Raw genomic sequence first — 6,985 nt, 5'->3', positions numbered from 1 at the left:
ATATCAGCTTTACTTTAAATAGCTAAATTATTTTTAATAGTAATAAAAGCTCTGATTAATACATGTTCATGTTAAAAAAATGATCCCATTGACTTACCCTGACACCTAGCAACGCCCTAGCAACCTACCAGAACACCCTAGCAAACACATAATGCATTAAAAAACATTCAGAACACCTTAACAACTGCAAAGCAGTGCCCTAGCAACCACATAACACACCAGTGAAAACACCTTAGCAACACATAAAAATACCTTAGCAACCACCCACAACACCTTAACAACTGCATAGCAGTGCCCTAGCAACCACAGAAATGCATTAAAAAGTCACTCAGAACACCTTAGCGACCACATAGCAATGCCCTAGACACCACAGAACATGCAAAACACCTTAACAAGCACATAGCAATGCCCTAGCAACCACATAACACCCTAGAAGAGGTGAATTGTGCAGTGCAGAGAACCTTCTAGGAAAATAAGAAAATATCTATTTTTTTATCATCACTGACTGACTTAAAATTAAGTTTGACCTACATTTAAAAAAGTTGTGTTAAGGAAATGTTTAGGTAAAAGTGCTTGTATGTTTGTAGCAATGATATACAGTCCTGTAGTATAGTATACTACTCTAGACTTTGTTTACTTCTTTATAATATTGTTTGGTTTGGCCAGGGTGGTTTTTGCACAAGTGAAGCTTATTCATTTTACAATATATCTTTCCTTTACCTTCAAAATGTTAAAGGTGAGGAGAAGCAACTTTTGAATGTGCATGAAAAATTTACATAATGCTATATTTACTGGAATGTGTTGGGACAGGCAGTAAAGCCCTTCGGCAATAGCAGGTATTTTAATGTTGCTTTAGGGGCCACAGCTAATCCACAACACACACATACACACACAGTCTGGATGCATTTGCTTTTTTTTTTTTTTTTTTCATTCCGGCTAGTCATATGGGTTTGTCCTCGATTTCTCAGTTTCTCTCTCTCTCTCTTTTCTTTTTTTCCCTCTCTGGTTGCTGCAGCAACATGAAACACAAACATTGTGGCGGCAGACAGGAAGTGCGTTTCGAACCACAATGGCGTCACTGTGGCTGCTGCTGTGTAGCGCTGCTCGGACTGCTCTAGACTTCATGACATTATCCGTTACTGTTACGCACGCCGCTCACGGCCATTAATAGTATCGATTTTCCAGCTGCCTCGCTCACGATCGCTCTTTATGCTGCTCATTATGTGTAATATCAGAGTGTGCGCTGTACTCTTAGTCCTTCAGAGTAATTTGCAGCAGATTTTCTCTCGAGTTGCTGTGTGTGTGTGTGTGTGTGAGTGGGCCTATTGCAGTACGTTACATCAGATTCATACTACTGTTTATACATCACTCTTTTTCCCCTCTGCTTTTTTCATGGGCATGTCTAAATATACCCCGCTGAAATAAACTCTCAACGGGACCTCCCTCTCTTCCGTTTAGACCACCTTTCTCTCGATTTCCTCCTCTGCACTCTTCTCTTTGACTGTCTTTGTTTCCTTGTTTAATAGTGGTTATTCAAGTATTGTCATTCTGATGATAAAGATCTTTCAGGTGGTTTGATTATGAGCGTTTCTGCAATGCAACTTTATCTAGCCTCTGACTGCTGTCCTACTACAATTTGATGGTAACTACTGTAACTGCCTCTATTTGCTCATCTGCACTCCTCTCTTTGACTGACATGCCTTTAAATTCTTCTTTAATGGTGGAAATGCAAGTATTGTCATGTCCAATGCTAAAGATCTTTCAGATAGCTTGATAAGAGTTTCTGCATTGCTGTTGCACTCAATATGTACTGTAAACAATATTATCAACAAATAATTTACACTTTGGATTAATACTTTTGGATTTAAAGTGCCACGATTATATATTTTTTACATATTACATTTCATGCAGTGGATAATACAGCTGTTTGTGAATGTAAAGGTCTGCAAAGTTTTAAACATCAAAGTGCACGACATATAAAGTTATTGTCTCTTAAAGAAAAGAATAGATTCTGAACTGCCTGAAACGAGTGGTCAGCAATTCCGGTCTTTCTTCCTGTTACAAACATACGTAACTTTCGGTACTTTCCTAACATTAGAAGCTGACATCAGTGGAAAAAACAAAACAAACAAAAAAACTATATAGATATTTTTAACAAAACCCTAAGCAAGCAACAACCATCCACTCTAGCAACTGCAACTAAAAGCTACTTTAGCAACAGCCTCGTGTCATTATGGAGAGTTTTGCTCATGCATTTACATACTCTTCACAAAATGTAGTCACAAAAAGTTCAGTAGTTATAGTTTTCATTGTTAAATAAAACTGAATGAAATTGACATTAACATTAACATTAATATTAATTAAATTCGTTTCACATTGAAAAAGGGAAATGAGACAAAATGATCTCAGAAATAAGGAAATGAAAGCAAAGCACTTCCTCCGTATGAGCTCATTTTAATGAGATCATTCACTGTCACACTGCCGTTCTCAGGCCTCCCTATGAATAAATGCACATCTAATATACTCCCTTCTTTAATACATCTCCCAACATGCACCTTCTCTGTCTCTTTCTCACGGTGATGCCCTTCTAACGCCACTCTCTCATGGGAATGTCCTTATACCTCACCCAACACCCACAGTCTGATAAATGTGAGAGCCCTTGAATCCACTACAAACAGTCCATATAATTGCTATGCCGCTACTGCAGGACATTATGCATGCTTTAAAATCTGTGCAGCGACATTTAAAACTTCAGTAAAGGTACGTTAAGAATGTGCTATGCTTAAAATGGCTCTGCATTACTGGAAAAACACTCCGAACAATTTAGTTTAGCAACCCATTGTGGTGACGAAATCTCTTTTCATGTTCAATACTGAAAGTCCAGAGACATAATATAACAAGGGATATATATCAACTGGGATTTGGCTGACAACTCATGTGAAACCAAACTCAATGTTGGATTTATGCATGTGACCATTAGCCTACAATTACAAATATACAGAACGTACTGGTATGCGAACTTTTCTCCAAAAGTATACCGATCAATACGAGCGATTTTTTTTCACTGCAAATTTACCGTTTACTGAGAAAGAAGGTGATTATTAGGGCCTGCTGATATCATCTAGTTGGCAGTGATTTCGCCAAAAAACACAGTGCTGGTTTTGGTTGAATAGACCGAATTTTGGTCATTTTGGCAGAATGTTTGCAATGAAGAAATCCAGTGTATTCCCAAAACACACAGCGCTGAGGTTGACAACCATGTTTTAATGGCTAGCATCCTGGACTCTGGATGCCAGTGGTTACATGCACTTTAAAAGTTTGATTTCAGTCAGACTACAACATTAATTTGCCTTAAAAAGTCATGTGCAAACATTAAACGTGGTGTGAATGGGCCTTAAGAGCGTGCTGTCACTTTAAATACTCCTTAAAGTCCGGTAGATTCTGATTGGCTGACCAATATTTGTATCATTTATCAACTAAAAAAAAAAAATAAAAAAAAAATGCTCTGGAAGTAATTTCAACAATATTGTTACTCTGCCGTTATCGTTATTATTAAAACGGTATAGGCTTAGTTATCGTTATAGTTATCATCCTTGGCTGAACATTATTTTTTTTTCAGCTGATGAACAATAAAAACATAAACAGCCAATCAGAATCCACCTGACTTTAAAGAGCTGGAGCATTTAAAGCAATAAACAACATGTTGCCAGGTCTGTGGTTTTCTGTGGAATTGGGCTACTTTTACACTGTTGCGGCCGCAGTTTTTTTTTTTTTTTTTTTAAAGGTTATCTCTCTTGGTGTGAACGAAAATTTACTGAAATGTGACAACTTTCCCCGGGCTGTATATGTATACATTTTAAGTTTAAGTCTTGATGTTAATAAAAACAAAAAGTTAACGAGCATGCAACTACCCATATGGTAATATGCTAATCAGACAGTGCACAGTATTAGCATGTGATAGATAGCATCACTGTTCATAATATAAAAAACAAACTGATAATTAATTCAACAACAACAAAGGCTGGGGTTGTACTACAAAGATTGAAGGCTACTTTATCATAGCGAAATAGCTCAACCATTTGCGATGTGAAATATTGTCACCAAGTGAAGTTGTTGGGCCGGTAAACTGAGGTGTGAAGTCGCTGGGTGTGACCGTTCCCCTCCCCTCACTCACAAATCCACAGCCGGCCACTGACAGGACAGATTTCCCGTCTCTCTCTCCGAGCTGTTGTCCTTATTTGGCTTCGGTGAGAGTGTGTGGTTGTGTGTGAATCGAGAACAGAGAATTTCCTCCTGACTGTGACTCACTGCTCCTCTGACTCACGAGCTAACACAAACACTGCGTAACCATGGCGACGGCGACTGCCGCCCTCTCGGCCCGTCTGCACTGCAGCTGCCCTTCACGGAGTAGTCTACAACAGATAAAGTTATTAAAGTATACCGTGGTATAAATACTATTAAGATACGTAGATTAATACAACATTGCAACTGCACAAAATACAACATTGCAACTGCACAAATATACGTAGAGTACACTTGAAAGCAAACCAAATTGTAATATTGATATTTGGCACATTTTGTGGTTTACATGCAGAAACATGCTATTTAACCAATAAGCCCCGCGAAGCCGTGTTTTACAGTGGATTTGGGCATGCGTCGTGCTTAACAACGCCCCTTAGCTGTTCTGAATCCACTGTAAAACACGGCTTCGCGGGGCTTATTGGTTAATTTTAATATTTATTTTATTCATAAAATAAACACCATCAACAAAAAATATAACGTTATAACACATTTATTCCTCCGCTAAGCAATGTAGTTCCAAAGAGGTTGCAAAGCAACACATGCAGCAACAAAGAATCACAAACGGCAGTTGCGCAGTAACACTATGTAATGCGGTCACAGGTGTGTGTTTGTTCAGTACGGGTTCAGTAATTTACAACGGCTTCGAACGAGGCTCAAACAATCAGAATCAAGGACCGGAACTATCCGTTTTATAATATTTATTTTGGAGTTGTAACGTTACTCATTTGGCTTTTTTTTTTTTTTATCATCACATTTTTGTTCATTTATCCCACCATCCCCCGCTTTCAACTGCATTTTGAAACTGTTTAATAATGGTTCAACTTAGTTTGGACATGTCTTTTCATAAAAAATATTACATACTTCTATAAGCTAAATTTAGTAGGCCTACATCAATGTACATAGGGGGAAATAAGCCTTTGTTGTTCATTTTCAAGGCAGACAATAGTTCAACAATACCATAAAACGATATTAAACTTGAAAAAAATAGAGAGCTGTAAAATGTGTTACTTTTTTTAATGCAAACACATTCATGTTTTTATTTACCTTTTTATGCTTTATTTCCATCTTTTGATTTTATTATTATTATTATTGTTTATCCTAATGTACACCCTGGTTGTGTGTGTGCATATATATATATATATAGGCTTATTTAAATATTGAAATAAATTATTATTTTAACTAAAACATGCACTTTCTATATATTCACTAACTAAATTATGTATTTAAATAATTTAAACAAAAATATAATTTCTATATTTATTATTATATTATTTTAATTGTAAACGAAAGATACCATAACACTTCTCAAGCAAAGCATTTAAAATAATAAAATAATACTTAAAAAATAAAATAGAGAAGTATATGGACATTTTGTGGATCATGTCTGTATAATGATGAACTACACCTGTGTGAACTTGAGGACCTCATACACCAACTAACAAACACCAGCTGGTTAGTCACTGTTAGTGTAGACAGTATTTGAGATATAGACACTTGATCTGATGCACCAACGTCAGACATTTTTACGTGCGACTCAACTGTCAAATACTCTTGTCACGGTTTACTTTATGGATAGTGCATGCATCCAAACAAATTTTGCTAAGATGTGAAGGTTTTTGCCCTATACAGTCAAAGCCTCCAGTGATGCATTACACAGCTAGACAAGCATGACAGTAAACTGTGTTTTTACGATTCTTGCCGCCGGTCTTTACAACTTTCTGCACCATTCTAAAGTGTTTTCAGGTATTTATTTTGTTCAGCAAAAGACATAAAAAAATCCCTGTTAGGCACACATGCTGATTTGGGCATGTTGATCGTCTTTTTATTGCATGCTAAATTTAAAAAAGAATGAAAAAAAGTTGCTGCCTTAAATTTTTAAGTACAATCAACTTGGATGTTTAAGTAATTTCAACTTAAATTCCATTAAACTGACTATAAAAACCGAGTTTAATCATGTATTACTTATTAAAAAAGTTGAAAATTGCTTATTGTGATGAGTTAAAGAAATGTAAAAACACATGTTGTAATAACTTATTGATCATATACCTATATACACTGTAAAACATTATAAGTGACACGAGTTGGGTAATTCCTGGTCTTGTTTTATCAGATCAAGTCCACTTTGAGATCAGTCATTTTCATATACATGATTATATTGCTCAGGTTTTTGAAGCTCGTCTTCTTCAGTGCAAACAGACACTCCTGTCTCTAATCTAAAGACTGAAAGATCCGCTCAAATATAATTTATGGCTCATATAGGGTGTCATCGGCGTAATCATGTCAGACACGTTCGCTTGTGCTCGTCTCGGAAAGAGTGAACGTCTAGAAAGCTGTGAACGAAAAGCCTGTATGAATTGAGGAGTGTCTGTGGGACTAATGTAATCTGCAAAGTGCAAAATGAATGTGAATCATTGTTGATTATATCATTAGTGGTGTTATACAAGCATCAATTGCTCATACTTGTGGTTATATGAAAAAAAATAATTATATGATCAATAAGTCATGACAAAGTATGTTATTCCATTACTTAAACTCAAATAATTTAACCAATTTCAACTTAATTTATACAAGTTATACAAGATTCAACTAGGCAAGATTTAAAATAATAATAATAATGAGTTGTGCATTATGCAGCAAGTTATTAGGTCGAATTAGGGAGGAATATTTTACAGTGACAGAGATT

At 36.1% G+C, this 6,985-nt stretch overlaps 1 protein-coding gene across 1 annotated transcript in view; it reads right to left on the bottom strand.

Moving 5' to 3' along the window:
• Positions 1-3,550: 3,550 nt before the first annotated feature.
• The window catches only part of LOC311086621 (Na(+)/H(+) exchange regulatory cofactor NHE-RF2), a 35,009-nt gene continuing 31,574 nt past the window's right edge, over positions 3,551-6,985 (bottom strand). The window contains exon 7 of the transcript XR_014607097.1: positions 3,551-4,412. The gene's annotated coding sequence lies outside the window, so the exon portion shown is untranslated. The remainder of the gene's footprint in view (positions 4,413-6,985) is intronic.

Source organism: Abramis brama (genome assembly GCF_963993115.1).
Source record: "Abramis brama genome assembly, chromosome: 1".
NCBI lineage: Eukaryota > Metazoa > Chordata > Actinopteri > Cypriniformes > Leuciscidae > Abramis > Abramis brama.
Note: the sequence above shows the minus strand (reverse complement) of the source record. Positions and strands in the feature narration are given on the sequence as shown.